Raw genomic sequence first — 19,141 nt, forward strand, 5'->3', positions numbered from 1 at the left:
TTAAACAATACATAAGTTTGTAATACCAACAAATTGTATTTGGCATGCTGTTTATTCTATTCTGCACTGTGAAACCAGGGATGCTGACTTTCAATCCTGGACAAGGCATGCATGTTTCTTCTGGTTTGCAGGAGATGTAGAAAATAAATATAGATACCAACTTTCTGTGTGTGTGTGTGTGTGTGTGTGTCGACCTTGTGGGCGAGAATATTCACGACTAAGAGATGATGTGCTTTGAGATGGGCACTATGGGCTTTTAGGTTACTGCCCTGTGGAAAAGGGCATTCAGGATGGATAGGCATTGTTCCTTGTGATGGAAGCTATGGACTGGTATGGGGAATTTATTTCAGAAAGGTTGTATTTTACATCACATATTAACACCATAAAAACAACCAAGACAAAGTTGGTTGTGACTTTGCATTGCTTGTTTTTTTAGGGATATTTTTTACACTGAAGCAACATGTGTCAATTGAGGATGAGACAATCCAATGGTGGCTTGTGCAGTGGATCAGTGTGAATTGTTGCTATTCATTCCAAGTGACACATCATTTTAGTGTGAAGTCTCTCTTTAGTTTCCATATGTACCAATGTTTCAGAAACTGGTTCTGCTCCCGTTTTCTGGGTAGTGTGCTGTATTTGCTTCCATGTTGTTCCACGTAAGAGTGACACAGAACCAGTCTCTGAAACATAGGCACATACAAACACTAAAGTCAGTGGTTACATGTAGAAACAATTCAACTTGCCACTCCTGACCACTTGACTGGAACGTTTGGTGATGAGATCATGAGTCAACTTAACTTTGCTTCATGAAGAGGCTAAATTAAGTCATATGTAAATATATGAAGAATGTATAATGAAGTTTATTGGTCTGTACAGCATGTTATCTTTTGAAGTTTGTTTATATAAAATCTGCTGTGCTCTCCATCCTCATGCCTTTTCTGCATGGCTTAGTATTTCAAGATGTTCATCATTAACACACACATTATATTACCATCGAAAAAAGCAATTTCTTTGCTATTATCTTTTTTATACTTTAGGTGGGAGTTTTTCAGTTAATGAACAAGTGTAAAAAATAAAATATAGTGAAGACAGCAGAACCACTTGAAGTATTGCATTAAAATCAATCATTTTTATCCAAGATAAGAATCATTTCTAAGTTCACATCAATGAAGCAGGATATTTGAATATTAACATTTGTTAAAATTAGCATACTTATTTCCATGGTATTATTTGTTCACCAATTAGATTCTGTATAAGACTCCATATCAGCTTTTTTATTCACGAACAAAAATTTATGAAGTGCGAAGGTAATAAACCTCCAGTACTTGTGGACACTGAAATTATATAGTTGCAGTTGCAAACTAGAAATCAACAGTGGCATGTCAGACACTCTGGCATAGGCGTAGCTACGGGGTGTGCCGGGTGTGCCTAGGCACACCCTAATGGGCTGCTTTATCAAAGAGTATTAAAGACCGATATTTCAATGAGAGAGAAAATAAGCGGCAGTTTGTAAGAAGTTGAAAATGTCATTACTTGGTACAAACGTGTGCATTCTGATGAAAGGAGTGTATAGATTTTCGATTTCTTTATCTCTTTGTAGAAAGAAGATATTTACTGAATTATACTCTGTACTACAGCGTTTTTCTTCTATGCCTGTCACAAGCTGCACATGTGAGAGAGCTTTCTCCAAGCTTACCCAAGTTAAAATTAAATTAAGAGCAACTCAGAAACAGGATAGATTGAAAGCCCTGCTCTTGCTATTTGTGGAACAGGAAAAAGCTTAGTCTATTGATGTAAATGAAGTTATTGATGAGTTTAAGAACATTGTACATTTTGACAGACGTCTCTTGTTATAGATGACGTGTATTTTGATGTATTTAATTGCATTTATGAATATTTTGTGTGTGTGTAATTTCTATGCAATTTGATTTTTCTACTACATATATTCAGAAATTTTCAACACTGTCATTTAGTGAATTTATATTCCTTTACAAACATCAGTGCAGTTAAAGAGCCAAGTGATTGTGTTGCAAAATATGCTATTAAAAAGGTACAAGACTTCATTTTTTTCTTTGTGCACACCCAAATATAAAGTTCTAGCTACGCCTATGCACTCTGGAGAAACCGTTCTCAAATCTTGGTATGTAAGGTAAAGGTCACTGGTATGTTGAACAAGTAATAAAAATAAATAAATAACAAGCTATAACATGGATACATTTACAGGGTGGCTACTCTAGGTACATGATAAAATTCAATTATAATTGCCAGTTTTCAAAACGAACTTTCAAAAAATTTAGGGTATACAGGTATTTCAATCTTACGTATTACTGCCTCTCACCATTCACACATATATACAAAGAGTCCGTGTGATTCAAACTTATCCAAAAAGTCTAATTCAATTAAATGGTTTATATACATTTAAAATAATTTAAGGTGCATAATTTACCACTGCACCATTGTGAAATGTTAAATTTGTTTACAATTGTGTGGGAAATGCTATTTAATACATATTTATTTATTTACTGATTAAATTTTAGATACAGCATGGATAGCCATTTTATGCTGAAATTGTCAACAATTTAAAGAGCAAAATTAAGAATATCATAAAAATGATTAACAAATTATCAAAAAATAAGTAACACTACTTGATTATTTACAAGCATGTCATGTGATGGAAGACCAAAAGGTATACCTAGTGTAGGTTTTTCTGTGTAAAATATATTTGTGATACGTCCTATGTGCATAGGCACTCGAAAGTGGAATTCCTGAAGGTGTGTTGCAAGGAACTTTGCCATTAACAATTGTGTATAGATAATTGATGTCATTCCGCAAATGGTGCTGATAGGGAGTCTCTAAGTTTAAACACAAGAAGAGATGCAGTGTTGAAAGATTGTGTAATGAGGGAACCCTGTAACTAGCACATGATGCTGACATGTTAACGTATCATCATTACATATTTGGAGGAAGATGTCTGACATGATCGTCATTGCACATGAAGCAAAGGTGTAACAAAAATTATTCATTCTAAGATCACTGTTCAATGTGCTTGTTCACATATGAACAAATTAGTTTGCTTAAAACCCCTCTACAAGTAATTACAAAGTATTAATACAAAAATTATTCCACATATGTTTGTTTTAAGACACATTTTCTTTTTTAAATTTTGTTTTCTATGAAGTGTACATGCCATATCAGGATTAATTATTATTGATATTCTGATTTGGATATTGAACGATAATATCTCAGTGGATAGGAATATCATTACTTGTAGGGATGTGACGAAGCTGAAAATTTACCTATGCCGATGTACTCACCGATAATTTTTGGAACTGATATCGATGCCGATATTTAACCGATTCCGATACATAAGATTATTAAACAGAAATGGGATGTTATTTTCTGCATGACAAAAATAAATTTGGTATGTACATTTCTATTGCATATCATATGTATATACATATATATTCTCAAGAGATGCGAATGTACATTTGCATCTACAAAAGGTTATGTGAACCTGGAGATTTAACATTAGTACACAAGTAGTTCTTTGAAATGCAAAATGAATTCCTGTTCTGCCAGATTCAACTTCAGAAATACGAGATTTGGAAGCACTTCAGGAAGTAACCTACTTCTTCTCTTATCGCAAATTTGTTCAGCAACACTGAACGCTCAATCACTTAATACTAATGCAGCAGGTATGCTCAAGTATTTTCTCAGCACTTGCTTCAGGTTTGAATAGTCATTTTTGAATTTCCAATACAACAACAGAACCTGGTTCAGCAATGTACTGTTTTATTTCCGATTTATAGTTAGGTTGATCCTCTGAATGAGAGTTTGCAATAGTTTTATTACAAAAACTCTACAATAATCATATCCAAATTTTCAATAAATCTTACAAAACTAGAATATAAAACTTATTAGAAGGTAAAACTCTAGTATAATCTGTACCGGTTTAAATATCGGATTTTTGCCGATACCGATGCCGATATGTCAATTTCTGCCGATTTTCATACATCTGTAATCGGCTTCGGCACATCCCTAATTACTTGATATTTGGGCAGGCTATTATTTCATGTTGGAAACCATAATATTTTTGTTTACATCTTCAAACAACTGATAACATGAAATAAATAATGTTTGTGTTTGCGAACATATTATGCTATGTCATACTTAGGACAAATAATAGATATGTGTAGTAATCAAATGGTCCCAGGTAAGATTCCTGTACTAGGTACAGGGCCTCCCTGATGGTGCAGTGGTAGCGTCGCCACCTGGTAATAATACTTTCGATACTCGGTGGAGGCACATGGATTCCACTTTAAACTGTAGGTCCAGTCCCGATTAGCCTTACTGTGCATAAAATGGACTTAAAACAACAATTCAATTCAATGTACTAGATACATTGCACACTAGTACTTAAAGATCCGAAAAGGAACAGTAATTTCAGTGCCGATTAGCCTGTCTGAGCATAAAATCAACGTTTGAAAAAGACACTCGAGAGCTCTTAGGGCTGCTGCAAGTTTTTAATTAATACAAAGTAGTGAAAAAATACAAACTGAAAAGTGAAATCATGCAGATAACATCTTGAAAATATTCACACTGAATTTTCGTATTTATTTATTTATTAGCGTTCAGATCATACGTCTAACAGGCTGATCTTTCTCATTTATTACCAAGAAAAGATTTTAAATTTACTAGCATCTTTGTACTTTTATTATTAACATTAATATGCCGCCTTCCTTTGACATGCTCATTTTTTATTCATTTTGAATTTGTTGTTTTACATATATCACTTTCAAGGAGAAATATAAGTAGTCAGATGCATGTGTAAGATTTCTCCTGCAAATGAAACATGCAACTTATGAGCTAGCTATATTCACATTTGCATTTGATAGTTTTTATCAATAAACTTCATTAAATTTTAGGAACATTTTTATACAAGGTTTCTATAAATATTTTGAAGCCGCTGATATTTTTCCTGAATAAATGTACAAATAATTATGTACCATCTCACGATTTACATTGAAACTTGTAATTAATCAATTGATTTCATTTAGGTGTCTTGGCATGGGAATTGCAAATTATTCAAATTTGCCAGAAGCAGGCATTATTCCAGTAATTTACATTACTACTCATTGATAAAATATTCCAAGCATATCTATGTTGCTTTCTCTCTCGCAGATAGAAAAATGAAACGCAAATCAAAGGACGTATACAAGAATTATTTTGCTTACAAAGCTTCACTAAGTTGGAATATTTAAAGATTCATTTTACGATTTAAATGAATGGATTTTATTTTCTACTAGCTACAGTTACCTTCCGATGAACGTACCATCAGAATAAAAATACTTATTTTCATTAATTTTTTTAGAAAATAGTGTACATTTTACAATTCTCATTAGGCTACATTTTCAACAAATATATCGTGTGGCTACAGAATACGTGTCTTGCTTTCAAAATACCAGCAGAAGACAAGTGTTAGGTCACTTCCGCCAAGTCGACCAATCAGGGGCAAGAATTGTTCCTCCTATGCTGAACTGAGTGGGATCCGTAAATATGCGGCCGGCCTCAGGAGCAGTAGCGTACGCAGGATTTCATCAAGGGGGGTGTTATTTCTAAAACTTTTTCCAAATTCACATTACCATTGTTTTATTATACTTTAATTAAATAATAATAATCACAATTAATTAATAATACTTATAATTAATTAATTAGCTAAATTAATACTAATAATACTACTAATACCACTACTACTGCTATTAAGTAGTAGAGATCTACATAAATATAGTATTTATGAAAACATTAGAACGAAATTACTTTCTAGTCATTCGATTTTTATTTTATTTATTTATTTTATTTATTTATTTTATTTATTTTATTCGATTCCTGGGAGCATTTTTTTGTTTCTTTGTTACGAAATAATTGTCTGGTCAACGAGGTGAGACATTTCAAGGGTGAAGAAGATCCATAAATACAAGAAAATATATTAAAATAAATTGAAATAATCAAAGTATGGAACTCATCCAAGGAGCTGCGGTGATCTGGTCGGTAGAGCGTCTGACAAGTGACAATCACGCGGGAGATCCGGATTCGATTCCCGGAATTGGTTGGAATTTTTCCGGCTTCTTCCCCGCATAAATGTCCCCGATGATTCACATCTGGATTGTCTCCCTGTTCTTACCAATAAAACATTTTACAATAGTTAAGCTTATTGTCGTTTGAATAATTGTCTAGTCAACACGGTGAGACATTTTATAGAGACATTCAAACGAGCTGTGGTAAACAATACAAAGCAGTGATTTATCCACACCCCCCTAACACGCCCCCAACACCCTCCCAAATTTTAGTGAACACCCCCCCAAGCAGAAAAGTGGAACACCCCCCCCTACAGGGGGGGTGTAAATATGGATGTTTATATCAACAATAGAATAACAATACTTCAACATTAACAGAAAGGAGCATAGTCCAATGGACCTTTCGGTCAACTGAAACCAAAGTGTCAAGGAAGGAGGGTGGAATCAGCATGGTCATTTCCTGGAAACAGCAGCTCCCTTGACAAGGCTTCGGTCAGCTCTGGGGAAGGGACACTGCCATCTGGAAAATGTCAAACTCTCACCTCTCGCCCTCCTTACAGGGAGCACATTCCGCGCACAGTGTTGACAGTTCAGCGTTTGAATACCTTATATATTTCTTAAATACGTTAAGATTCGTAAATTCAATTATTCAACCCCTGAGTCAATGAAATTTACATTTTGTTACATTTTCCTTTCAATTCTTTCATGTGAAAAATGTACGATAAAAGTAAGGGAAGAAATTAAAAGATACAGGTTTGACTCCTTGTAGTGAATTCTGTTACTATGGTTAGCAACACTATTTTCTGTAACTTGGCTAGAAGAATGATTTTGGAGCGGTAGAGAAAAGAACAGTCAAATGCCTTTGGCCTTAGGTCAGTCTCAGTGTAGCATCTCCGTTCGTGTGTTGTCGTTCTCTTTAGTGTATAACAATGTCTGAAACTAGACTGTAAAACTGTCGAAGAAGATAGTGAAAATGAAAAACCAGACAGAAAGAAACCGAAAGTGGTGAGTAGAAAATCAGTGACACTATATGTAGGTATAATTTATTCCAACCGATATTCATAAAGTACCAATATAAAATTTTCTGACCGAGTATTCGATATAAAATGGCAAGTATTTCATGAAGAAACTAAGTGATTCATTCACGTCTATAGTTGATGACCATTTTTGTGGCTCCAAGAGTTCTTACCTTTGTAAAAGAAATTAAAATAAAGTTGCGTTACGATACTATTAGAAAGAGAGTTGTAAAAGGGGGAGGGTCCACGTGTGGTGCTTGCCTGTGCGCTAAGTACAAATGGGGTGCCGAACAAGCAAAACAGATAAAAATAGAAAAACGTTAACGTCGTGGTGCCCTGTGAAATTACTGGTACCCTATTAAATTAAAGTTATTGTCAGTTTGCAAAGATATAGCTTTAGTAAAGATTGTCTTTCTCTTTGTATCTAGTCGGTTCACTGACATAATGACATGTTTAAGTTTATTCAACTTTTCAGAGGAAGCAAAGGAACAGGCACGTATCCAGGAATTCCTTTCGGGGGGGGCTCAACACCAATTTTTTAAGGGGTATAGTAAGAACCTCACAATTGTATGTTTAAGACCAGTGGTTGCAATTGGGTTCCAAAACGGGGGGGGGGGGGAGTGCGAAGGGCGTTGCAAGGAAAGTTTACTTTCTCTTGGTAGCCAAGGCTTAACATTAAGAGGCCATAATTTTGAAACAGAAAAATAAAAAATGGGGAGCAACTATCCCTTAAATCGTTGCCACTGTAAGGCTATCATTTTAATCAGAACGTGAAATCGGAACATTTTTTACCACTCGACTCCTCTGTTTCCATGCATTAATAATGTGTGCCGGAACCATCTCAGTATGTGTGTTTGTCCATTTCTTCTCATCAGGTATAAAAACATCTATGGTATCTTTGAGTGTTTTTACGAAGCTGTTACACATGCACGGGATGGACAATCCACTCGACAACGCGAGATTCAAATTGTAGGTTGCGAACTGGACGCAGACAGCTCTCGAATATTTCTCTCTGATTCGAGTCTGAACACCACTAACGTGTCTTGTCCTCCCATTTTTTCAGCTCTTATAAAAGCCGAAACCCACCAAATTGTTCAGATTCAGGCCTTAGCACTCACAAGTGTTCAAAAATGCCTGTCACAGCTTCCGCTGTCTTGTTATATATTGGCACGAAACAAAGGAAGTCTTCTCGAATACAGGTGGATCACCAAACAATTAATGCATAATGAAAACCCTTCCGTTCCCAACACATCTAATGTTTCATCTCCCAGTATGATCATTTATCTCCAGAGACGTGCCCAAGGGAGGGTTGGTGAGGTAATAACCCCATTTGACCCAGTATTCCTTAATATATATATATATAAAAAAAGGAACGTCAAAGACAGGAAAAAAATGGCAAAATCAGGACTGACTACCAAAAATAGTATGCGTAACCCCTCTCCCTTCCGAAAATCCTGGGCACGCCTCTCTTTATCTCGGACACATTTTTTAAAATGAACTCACCAGAAGTTTTTATCATCGTATTGGAGATTGAAGTAAGATGCGTTCTTCCTGCAGGTTTGAATATGATCCTTTAGGGTGCTGTCGTCTGCCTGCCTTCACACCTAACCTTAACAAGGCCCTAATTTTCCATCCTCGTGACTTGGATTTTCAAGACTTAGGAAGGTTTCAGACCGAAGGGACACGCGATACATGTCGATTGGAATGGGCCAATCAACAGCAACGTTTCACACCGTAGCGACACAAAAGGCCGCACAAACCTAATCTTCAGGCGACACGGTGTGAAATCTCCCTTATTAGGCCACTGTCATTGTCACCTTGAAGTAGTAGCTCTTGTTGACCACAGAAAAAAATTCTCCTCAACCGGTGGGAATGCTCCTCAGTTTGCTTCTCTCTTCTATATTTTCTGTGCTTGTTCACTATACAGGCAACACCTTACGATTTGATATACACAGGACATGTACTATGTAGACATTTTAACGAAAAATCGGTGGAAGTCAAGGATGGCTCAGTTGGTAGAGCCCTGATTTGGGTCCTGGTAGAGCCTGCAATTTCTGCCTAAAATGTTTACATATGCAACATCTTCTTGCTTTCTCTTCTCGACATTCATAAATTTTCGGTTGTCTCTTTATGGTAGTTAAGAGTTTGAATGTGTTTCGAACCCAGTAGGCTTAAACAAAAGTATTTTTTTATATCATGAAATTCTCAGACTACATATACGAAATTTAGTTCTGGCAAAACTAAATCATCACTCAAAACTTTGATTTTCAGTTGATCTATGCAGTTTATTTCTGTTTTAATATCCGGTACTGATGAAATATTCACTTTAGAGAGAGAGAGAGAAAGAGAGAGAGGCCTTGATCTCTTCGGCCCTCGAACCGAGCTAGCACTACTCTGAGGCCCCGGAAGTTCTGCTGTGGTCAATGTCTTCATTTTCGAATCACTATATCTTATAAAGCAACCAGAGGACGCTGACTGATCTGATCACCAATCGACTGTATGAATTGTCACACTTACCTCTGAAATCTCATTAACCGATTCTTTGTACAGATCAATCGAAAAATTGAATCGGCGTATTTATATCCTCATTATATTGTAGAACGTTCCGCAGATAAAACGATTCGTTAATCTCGCCAGTAATTGACTCCTTCTCTCATTCAAGAACGTACCCTCTCCCGCCTTCCAAAGATTAGAAATTACAACGAATCGCCCTACGTGTAGCTCTACCTTTGTTGTGCTGCTGACAAGTCTCTACATAGTCCTCAAGTGCGCTGAAACAACACCGAAAGCGCAAGAAAAGTGTACGTGCAATATTACCAACAACAGGGTTATAGAACATTCTACGTCTTGCCTCGATACTTGTCTATCTCCTTAAATCATCGTCAAATTATTCAAAAAGCCAAAAACCTAATTTTATCTAGTGTAAAATAAAAAAAAAATCCTGGGGGGGCTCGAGCCACATCAACCCCACCTTGGATACGTGCTATTAACAATAACAGGGTTATAGAACATTCTCCATCTTGTCCGGTTAATTATTTCTCCCAAATTATCATGACATTATTCAAGAAGCCAAAATCCTAATTTTATCTAGCGTAAACAGAAAAAAAATCCTGAAGGGGGGCTCATGCCTCCTGATTCCCACCTTGGATACGTGCTATTGACAAAAATAAGGTTATAGAACACTCTCCGTCTTGTCTCGATAATTATTTCTCTCAGATTTATAAATGTATTATCTTCACATTATTCAAGACGCCAAAAATCTAATTTTATCTAGTGTAAATTTAAAAATTTCCTGAGGAGGGGGGGGCTCGAGCCACCTCATCCCCACCTTGGCTACGTGCTATTAATAATAACAGGGATGTAAAACATCTCCGTCTTGCCTCGATAATTATCTCTCTCCTTACATTATTTTCACATTATTTAAGAAGCCAAAAACCTAATTTTATCTAACGTAAAGTGAAAAATTTCCTGGGGAGAGGGTCGAGCCCCCTGTGCTCCATCTTGGATATGTGCTATTATCAATAACAGGGTTACGGAACATTCTCCGTCTTGCCTCGATAATTATTTCTTTCCTTAAATTATTGTCACATTATTTTATTTCACACCACAAGAAACAAAAGAAACTCATTTTATCTAGTGTAAACCTAAAACTTTCGGGGGGGGCTCGAGCCCCCTAAGCCCCCCCTCTGGATACGTGCCTGCAAAGGAAGTGTAAGCAGGCCCGTAGGTAGCTAGAGGGGGCAGGGGACAACTGCCCCCCTGATAGCCTGCTTTGCCACCCCTGTGAAAAATACAGAACGCCTAGAATTCTCACTAATCTTTACAATTACTCCAGCAACATAACAAAGACACTTATTGATTTTGTGATTTATAAACGTGTGGGGGATTCAGTATAAAGTCGTTATCAGGATTGGGAGGGAAAAATTTCTTTTTTGGTAATAGTGATTCATGTGGTAGAGAGAGGGAGTGGATATTTGATTTTTGTTACTTAGCGTTGCTTTTCTGCCACTTCTAGCTAATCGCAACAATGAATGATGATGTGAAATTGATGAAGAGACACTCATAAACAGTGCCGCAACCACAGGGCGGCAGGGGGCATTGTCCCCCCACCCTCCTGACCTTGGAAGGAAGTCCATTCTAGGGGAAGCAAACATTGAAGTAAAAAAAAACAAGGCTAGGAGAATGTAAGAATAGCAGGACAATTGAATACTCATGATGGAATTAGGTTTTACGAGATTCTTGCATTTTTCTTCGAGAAGGCCAAGGGCACTTGCAAGGGGCAATTACCCCCCTCTCGATTTCAAATTTTATACAAATAAAAGTACATTTCGTAAAATGTTCTCGCTCGCTTCGCTCGCAATGCCTTCTATTCTTATAGTCCAAGTTCAGAGCCATAGCTATGGGGCGGTGGGAGTCAGCCCTGGGAACCAAACGATCTATATGAAAAAAAATGTTAAAGAGAATGCCATAGTGCCCCGTAAAATTATTAGCGCCCTATTAAAACAATTTCTTTCTATGAAACTTAATATGAAATATTAATGATGACACTGTAATCCAAGAAGTCATTGATCAATCAAGGGATTCCTATTTGTTTGTCAGGTGTCAAAACATGTATTTCAACTATAATATAATACAATTCACACAATATTTTGCAAAATGGTTAACGTAACCAGTAACCAAACATTGTCTCTATTGATGCAAGAGTCTCCCCTTTGAAGGAAATAGAGTCAGTGTTGGACACCCATATTTTAGCAAGTACAAAAAAAAAGTATTACAAATTTTTACATAGTTCATCAAAGTGTAGATAATATGTAATCATTATTATTTAATTAATTCGATTTTTCTTGCATAACAGAACACAATGGGGTTGTTGGATTCTCGTTAGATTCCATTGATTCCTTTGTGTGGAAAAATCTTGCATACTGGAAACTAGAGGGAATCATTATGAAGCATGATTTATAAAGAGCTCCCTTAATCAGTTCTTCAGAGAGGCCCATTAATCGTCTATTAACATTATCAACCTGTAAATATCAAGTAGATACAGTCCCTATTAGCCTATTTATGTTAAACTTTATATTCTTTGGCAATCTGGAAAGGTCATTATCGAAAAAATACCATTTGATGTTGCTCGAAGTTTTTTTTTGTCCGTTGCAGTTTCAAGATATCATCCCTTTTCTGTTAGTTATCTCTTTTGGGGAAGGTGTCAAGTACCTCTGTGTACCCTGCTATATCTGTCAATGCGACTGACACAATATATTAAAAATTTGCATCTCTAGAATTGACTTTGCCCCCCCCCCCACAAAGAATTCCTGGCTACGGGCCTGAGTGTAAGGAATTAAACATAAAAGAAATTTAATTTACATTATGTCCCAAATTTATATCTGACCATAGGCACACCAGTGAGGGCACGACGGCACTTGCCAGTTGCCACTGCCTGCTGGAAAACGTGGAGAGAGAAAATTTGTTTGGTTCATTGTGCTCTTTGTGTTGGATAGTGAAATAAATGCTATTCAATTTTTAAATAATTGAAAATAAAATTAAGCATTGCCTCAATTTTGAAGTGAAAATTCATTTTCTTCCTTTTGCAGTTAACATGCCATGCGTTTATTTGCACATGCTATTTCGTTTTCTTTTAAGGCAAAGAGGCACGTGACTCCTAATTCCCTAGAGTCTCTCATTTAATATTTGAAAGATAAACTCTCAAAAGCGCCAAGCGTATTTTCCAAAGTTTTGTAATGGTATAATGCATATTATTAATTAAACATAGCGACATTATCCCATGATGTTTACTCTTTACAATCTTGCTTTGCTCCTTCGGCATCCTCTTTACCTCACCACATGCCCCCTGCCCCCTGCCCCCTAGTACTGTTCTAACAGAAAATATGCATGTATAATTTTAATAGTTCTATGTAGCGAGTGAGTTCCAAATTCTGCTGGTGTTGTCAAATCTCTGTTTAAACGATGATTCACAAACTGAAATAAAGTAATGAAACTCTATATATTTAGAGCATGGCCATGAAGACGTTAAAATATAGTGGGAAGTTGGGCTGCACGTTTGATAGATACCTGATATTGCTTTTGAATGAAATCGGTCAAGGAATTTCATATTGAAGTCTTCAACGAACGAGCAAAGCAAGATTGTAAAGAGTAAACATCATGGGATACTGTCGCTATGTTTAACTAATAATATGCATACTCAGTTTGCAAAGAAATAGTTCTAAAAATTTTCTTGCTCGCTTCGCTGGCAGTGTCATAATTTATTTAAGTCATATTATATCTGCATTTATTACTACTACTTCAGACAGGCAAGTGCAAGCACGCCCATGCAATGCATTGTTACTGATATTTCAATTTGGCACCCCCAAGTTGAACTCCGAGTTACACCTACGGCAAGAACGATACAAATACAGTTAAAATATTGCGCAAGTGTTCCTAATTTCTTTATAACTAGCTTAAGAATTGCATGAAATGATTCCTGGTAATAATATGTTAAAATTTTGTGTTTTTTAACGTCATCCCTTGTGTTTTGTCTAACGATTGATTAAATCAAGTACTGAACATTATCGGAAGGAAAGCAATACTCGAAACGTTAAACTGAAATGTTAACATTAATCTATTTTCCATTTTTTCCTGTATTTGACATCTTTTTTTCTTCTGAAATGTTACGTGAAGGGAAGGGAGGTGGGGGGAGGGGGTGATTAATCTCTAGAAACATCCTTGAAGAAATTGAATTAGGGCGAACATTTTTAAAACGGTCCAAAATATGCACTGAACTTCCCCAAACTTACACCCCCCCAAAATTTTCCAGCACCCCCCCAAGGGAAAAATCCTGGATAAACCCCTGCTTGCCTAGGCGCTAAGTACAAATGTGGTGCCGAACAAGCAAAACAGATAAAAATAGAAAAACGTTAACGTCGTGGTGCCCTGTGAAATTACTGGCACCCTATTAAATTAAAGTTATTGTCAGTTTGCAAAGATATAGCTTTAGTAAAAATTGCATTTCTCTTTGTATCTAGTCGGTTCCCTGATATAATGATATGTTTAAGTTTATTCAACTTTTCAGAAGAAGCCAAGGAAGTGGAAGCAGGCCCGTAACTAGAGGAGGCAGGGGGCAACTGCCCCCTGAGAGCCTGCTTTGCCCCCCCCTGTGAAAAATACAGAACGCCTAGAATTCTCACTAATCTTTACAATTACTCTAGCAACATAACAAAGACACTTATTGATTTTGTGATTTATGAACGTGTGGGGGATTCAGTATAATGTCGTATCAGGATTGGGAGGGAAAAATTTCCTTTTTGGTAACAGTGATTCATGTGGTAGAGAGGGGGAGTGGATATCTGATTTTTGTTACTTAGCGTTGCTTTTCTTCCACTTATAGCTAATTGCAACAATGAATGATGACGTGAAATTGATGAAGAGACACTCATAAACAGTGTCGTAACCACAGGGCGGCAGGGGGCATTGTCCCCCCTACCGTCCTGACCTTGGAAGGAAGTCCATTCTAGGGGAAGCAAACATTGAAGTAAAAAAAAACAAGACTAGAAGAATCTAAGAATAGCAGGACAATTGGATACTCATGATGGAATTAGTTTTTACGAGATCCTTGAATTTTTATTCGAGACTGCCAAGGGCACTTGCAAGGGGCAATTACCCCCCTCTCGATTTCAAAATTTTATACAAATAAAAATACATTTCGTAAAATTTTCTTGCTCGCTTAGCTCGCAATGCCTTCTGTTCTTATTGTCCAAGTTCAGAGTCATAGCTATGGGGCGATGGGAGTCGGTCCTGGGAGCGAAACGTTCTATATGAAAAAAGAAATGTTAAAGGGAATGTCATGGTGCCCCGTAAAATTATTTGCGCCCTATTAAAACAATTTCTTTCTATGAAACTTAATATGAAATATTAATTATGACACTGTAATCCAAGAAGTCATTGATCAATCAAGGGATTCCTATTTGTTTGTCAGGTGTCAAAACATGTATTTCAACTATAATATAATACAATTCACACAATATTTTCCAAATTGTTAACGTAACCAGTAGGCAATCATTGTCTGTAGTGATGCAAGAGTCTCCCCTTTGAAGGAAATAAGAGTCCGTGGTGGACACCCATATTTTAGCAAGTACATAAAAAATGTATTACAAATTTTTACATAGTTCATCAAAGTGTAGATAATATGTAACCATTATTATTTAATTAATTCGATTTTTCTTGCCTAACAGAACACAATGGTGGTGTTGGATTCTCGTTAGATTGCTATGTGCGGAAAAATCTTGCATACTGGAAACTAGAGGGAATCATTATGAAGCATGATTTATAAAGGGCTGCCTTAATCAGTTCTTCAGAGAGGCCCATTAATCGTCTAAATATCAAGTGTATACAGTCCCTATTAGCCTATTTATGTTAAACTTTATATTCTTTGCCAATCTGGAGAGGTCATTATCGAAAAAAATGCCATTTGATGTTGATCGAAGTTTTTTTTGTCCGTTGAAGTTTCAAGATATCATCCCTTTTCTGTTACTTATCTCTTTTGGAGGAGGTGTCAAGTGCCTCTGTGTACCCTGCTATATCTGCCAATGCGACCGACACAATATATTAAAAATTTGCCCCCTTCTAGGATTGACTTTGCCCCTCCTACAAAGAATTCCTGGTTACGGGCCTGAGTGTAAGGAATTAAACATAAAAGAAATTTAATTTTCATTAAGTCCCACAATTTATATCTGACCATAGGCGCACCAGTAGGTCACGACGGCTCTTGCCACTGCCTGCTGGAAAACGTGGGGAGAGAAAATTTGTTTGGTTCATTGTGCTCTTTGTGTTGGATAGTGAAATAAATGCTATTCAATTTTTAAATAATTGAAAATAAAATTAAGCATTGCCTCAATTTTGAAGTGAAAATTCATTTTCTTCCTTTTGCAGTTAACATGCCATGCGTTTATTTGCACATGCTATTTCGTTTTCTTTTAAGGCAAAGAGGCACGTGACTCCTAATTCCCTAGAGTCTCTCATTTATTATTTGAAAGATAAACTCTCAAAAGCGCCAAGCGTATTTTCCAAAGTTTTGTAATGGTATAATGCATATTATTAATTAAACATAGCGACATTATCCCATGATGTTTACTCTTTACAATCTTGCTTTGCTCCTTCGGCATCCTCTTTACCTCACCACATGCCCCCTGCCCCCTGCCCCCTAGTACTGTTCTAACAGAAAATATGCATGTATAATTTTAATAGTTCTATGTAGCGAGTGAGTTCCAAATTCTGCTGGTGTTGTCAAATCTCTGTTTAAACGATGATTCACAAACTGAAATAAAGTAATGAAACTCTATATATTTAGAGCATGGCCATGAAGACGTTAAAATATAGTGGGAAGTTGGGCTGCACGTTTGATAGATACCTGATATTGCTTTTGAATGAAATCGGTCAAGGAATTTCATATTGAAGTCTTCAACGAACCAGCAAAGCAAGATTGTAAAGAGTAAACATCATGGGATACTGTCGCTATTTTTAACTAATAATATGCATAATCAGTTTGCAAAGAAATAGTTCTAAAAATTGTCTTGCTCCCTTCGCTGGCAGTCATATTATATCTGCATTTATTACTACTACTTCAGACAGGCAAGTGCGCACACACCTATGCAATTCATTCTCACTGATATTTCAATTGGGTACCCCAAGATGAACTCAGAGTTACACCTAGGGTAAGAACGATACAAATACAATTAAAAAAAATATTGCGCAAGTGTTCCTAATTTCTTATAACTAGCTTAAGAATTGTATGAAATGATTCCTGGTAATATGATGTTAAAATTTTGTGTTTTTTAATGTCATCCCTTGTGTTTTGTCTAACGATTGATTAAATCAAGTACTGAACATTATCGGAAGGAAAGCAATACTCGAAACGTTAAACTGAAATGTTAACATTAATCTATTTTCCATCTTTTCCTGTATTTGACATCTTTTTTCTTCTGAAATGTTACGTGAAGGGAAGGGAGGAAGGGGTTAATCTCTAGAAACATCCATGAAGAAATTGAATTAGGGTGAACATTTTTAAAACTGTCCAAAATATGCACTTAACTTCCCCAAACTTACACCCCCCCAAAATTTTCCAGCACCCCCCCAAGGGAAAAATCCTGGATAAACCCCTGATACAAAGGGAAGGCGAACTGGTGACTGTATTCTTGTCCGCCTAGCCTTTGCCTATACATTAGCCTCTTACAACGTACCAATAACTTTATTTAGTTAATTCTCATTGTTCACACAAAAAAATACATGTTCTTTGAACACTGGCGTACGTAGAGGGGTGGCCGATGGTGTTCCAGCCCCTACCGAAATTTTGAGAAAATTCGAATTTTCAAATAAAACTCCGTTAAGAACTTTAAAAAATCAAAATGTGTAAATGCGAAACCTCTTTTAAAGTGAATTCCGATTACCATTTTTGTCTTTGAATACAATTTTAATAGACTGAAAAGCTCCAAAACTACGAAATATTTTATTATGCATCCTGCCCTCCAAAACGAAGCCATGTGCTATCCACATTTACTATTCCAGCCCCTCCCGAAAAAAAAAATCCTGCGTACGACAGTGTAATGAACATTGTTGCAACTGAGATACAAAACAACTTTTTTCTCTTTTAAATCAATTACCCTAACCTAACCTCATAAACTCGTGTTTATTTTCAAGGCATTACTCTGAAAGACGCCTGAGTTTGGAATGCTGTGCTTTTCTCCATGCTGCATGGAAATAATAATTCAAATTATTATTATTATTACTATTACTAGTAGTAGTAGTAGTAGTAGTAGTAGTAGTAGTAGTAGTAGTAGTAGTAGTAGTAGTAGTAGTAGTAGAAGTTCTAATAGTAATATTATTGTCCCAGATCTTTGACAGTGAAAAATTGGCCATTTCACTTTTTATCCACAGCATCTTTCATAATATTTCACAAGCTCAAGGAGGGGGGTTAAACCCCGTAACCCCCCCTTGCGTACGCCACTGCTCAGGAGCACGTTATAAGCATACGTACAGTACTCGTAAGATTAGGCATCCCGCATATACGACCGTACGACGGAATGTAAAGAGAAGAGGCCCCAGCAAATGTGCCTCACTCCGTGGAAAGTTCGTATACTGGACAGGGTTAGAATTTTTTTGTAATTATCATAAATTAAAATTCCAAACTTTTCCAGTGCATTACATGTGTTTTGACAAAATAAGTAAATACACCTTTCAAAGAGTAATGGCGTGGGTAGGCCCGGCCTCCTGGCCTCATAGGACGCTTCGCCACTGATTGCGAGAATAGAAAAGGTTATTTTACAACTTCTACACGTTAATGAACAATTTCTACACCTCACCCCAACATGTTAAATTCAAATAAATCATCGCGACTATAGTGGAACCACGAGCAAAACAACCTGCGCAGACCCGCGATTCCTGGACACCGTACCCCCGCGAGTAGGGGAGGGGGAGAGTTGACCATGCTTCCTTATGGCCCGAGGTGGAGGGAAGAAGGGAAAGCTGCGCGGGGACTTTTCGTGCCAAGGCTTTTTTCCTTGTGGTCGATCTATAATTATTTCGTGAGTATAAGCAGTTGCATAGAAATTACAGAAGGGTCCGGTATTGTAAATTCTTGCCATTAGTTTTTGTACCAGAAATGCAAAAACACCCGCACACCCCTACTATAGATCCACCAAGCTTTCTGAAACCTCGGAAAATATGCGAACTAACCGGCCTCCCCCACCCCCTTCTCTCACCCCCGGTGTTTGCTCTGGCGCTGGTCAGGCAAGGACCTTCCCACTTCCGCTGACACAGTGTTGCTAATTTTACTCTCTTCAAGAATTCGAGGAGTCTTGTTGATGTGCGTAGACGTGTTTTTGAGTAAGTGTAAAGTGTCCAAAGTTGTGCACAGCAGTGAGCGAAATTTGCTACTACGAATCATCGAGAAGTGTGAAGAAGAGAAAAGAGACGGGTGGAATTATCCTCGCGATCAACCACTAAAGAGAGCAGTATATCTAACGGGACGGTCAGAGTCATTGCTTAAAAACTGAAAAGAGAGAAAAA

This window comes from Lepisma saccharinum, chromosome 14 (genome assembly GCF_977018435.1).
Source record: "Lepisma saccharinum chromosome 14, izLepSacc3.1, whole genome shotgun sequence".
NCBI classification, from domain to species: domain Eukaryota; kingdom Metazoa; phylum Arthropoda; class Insecta; order Zygentoma; family Lepismatidae; genus Lepisma; species Lepisma saccharinum.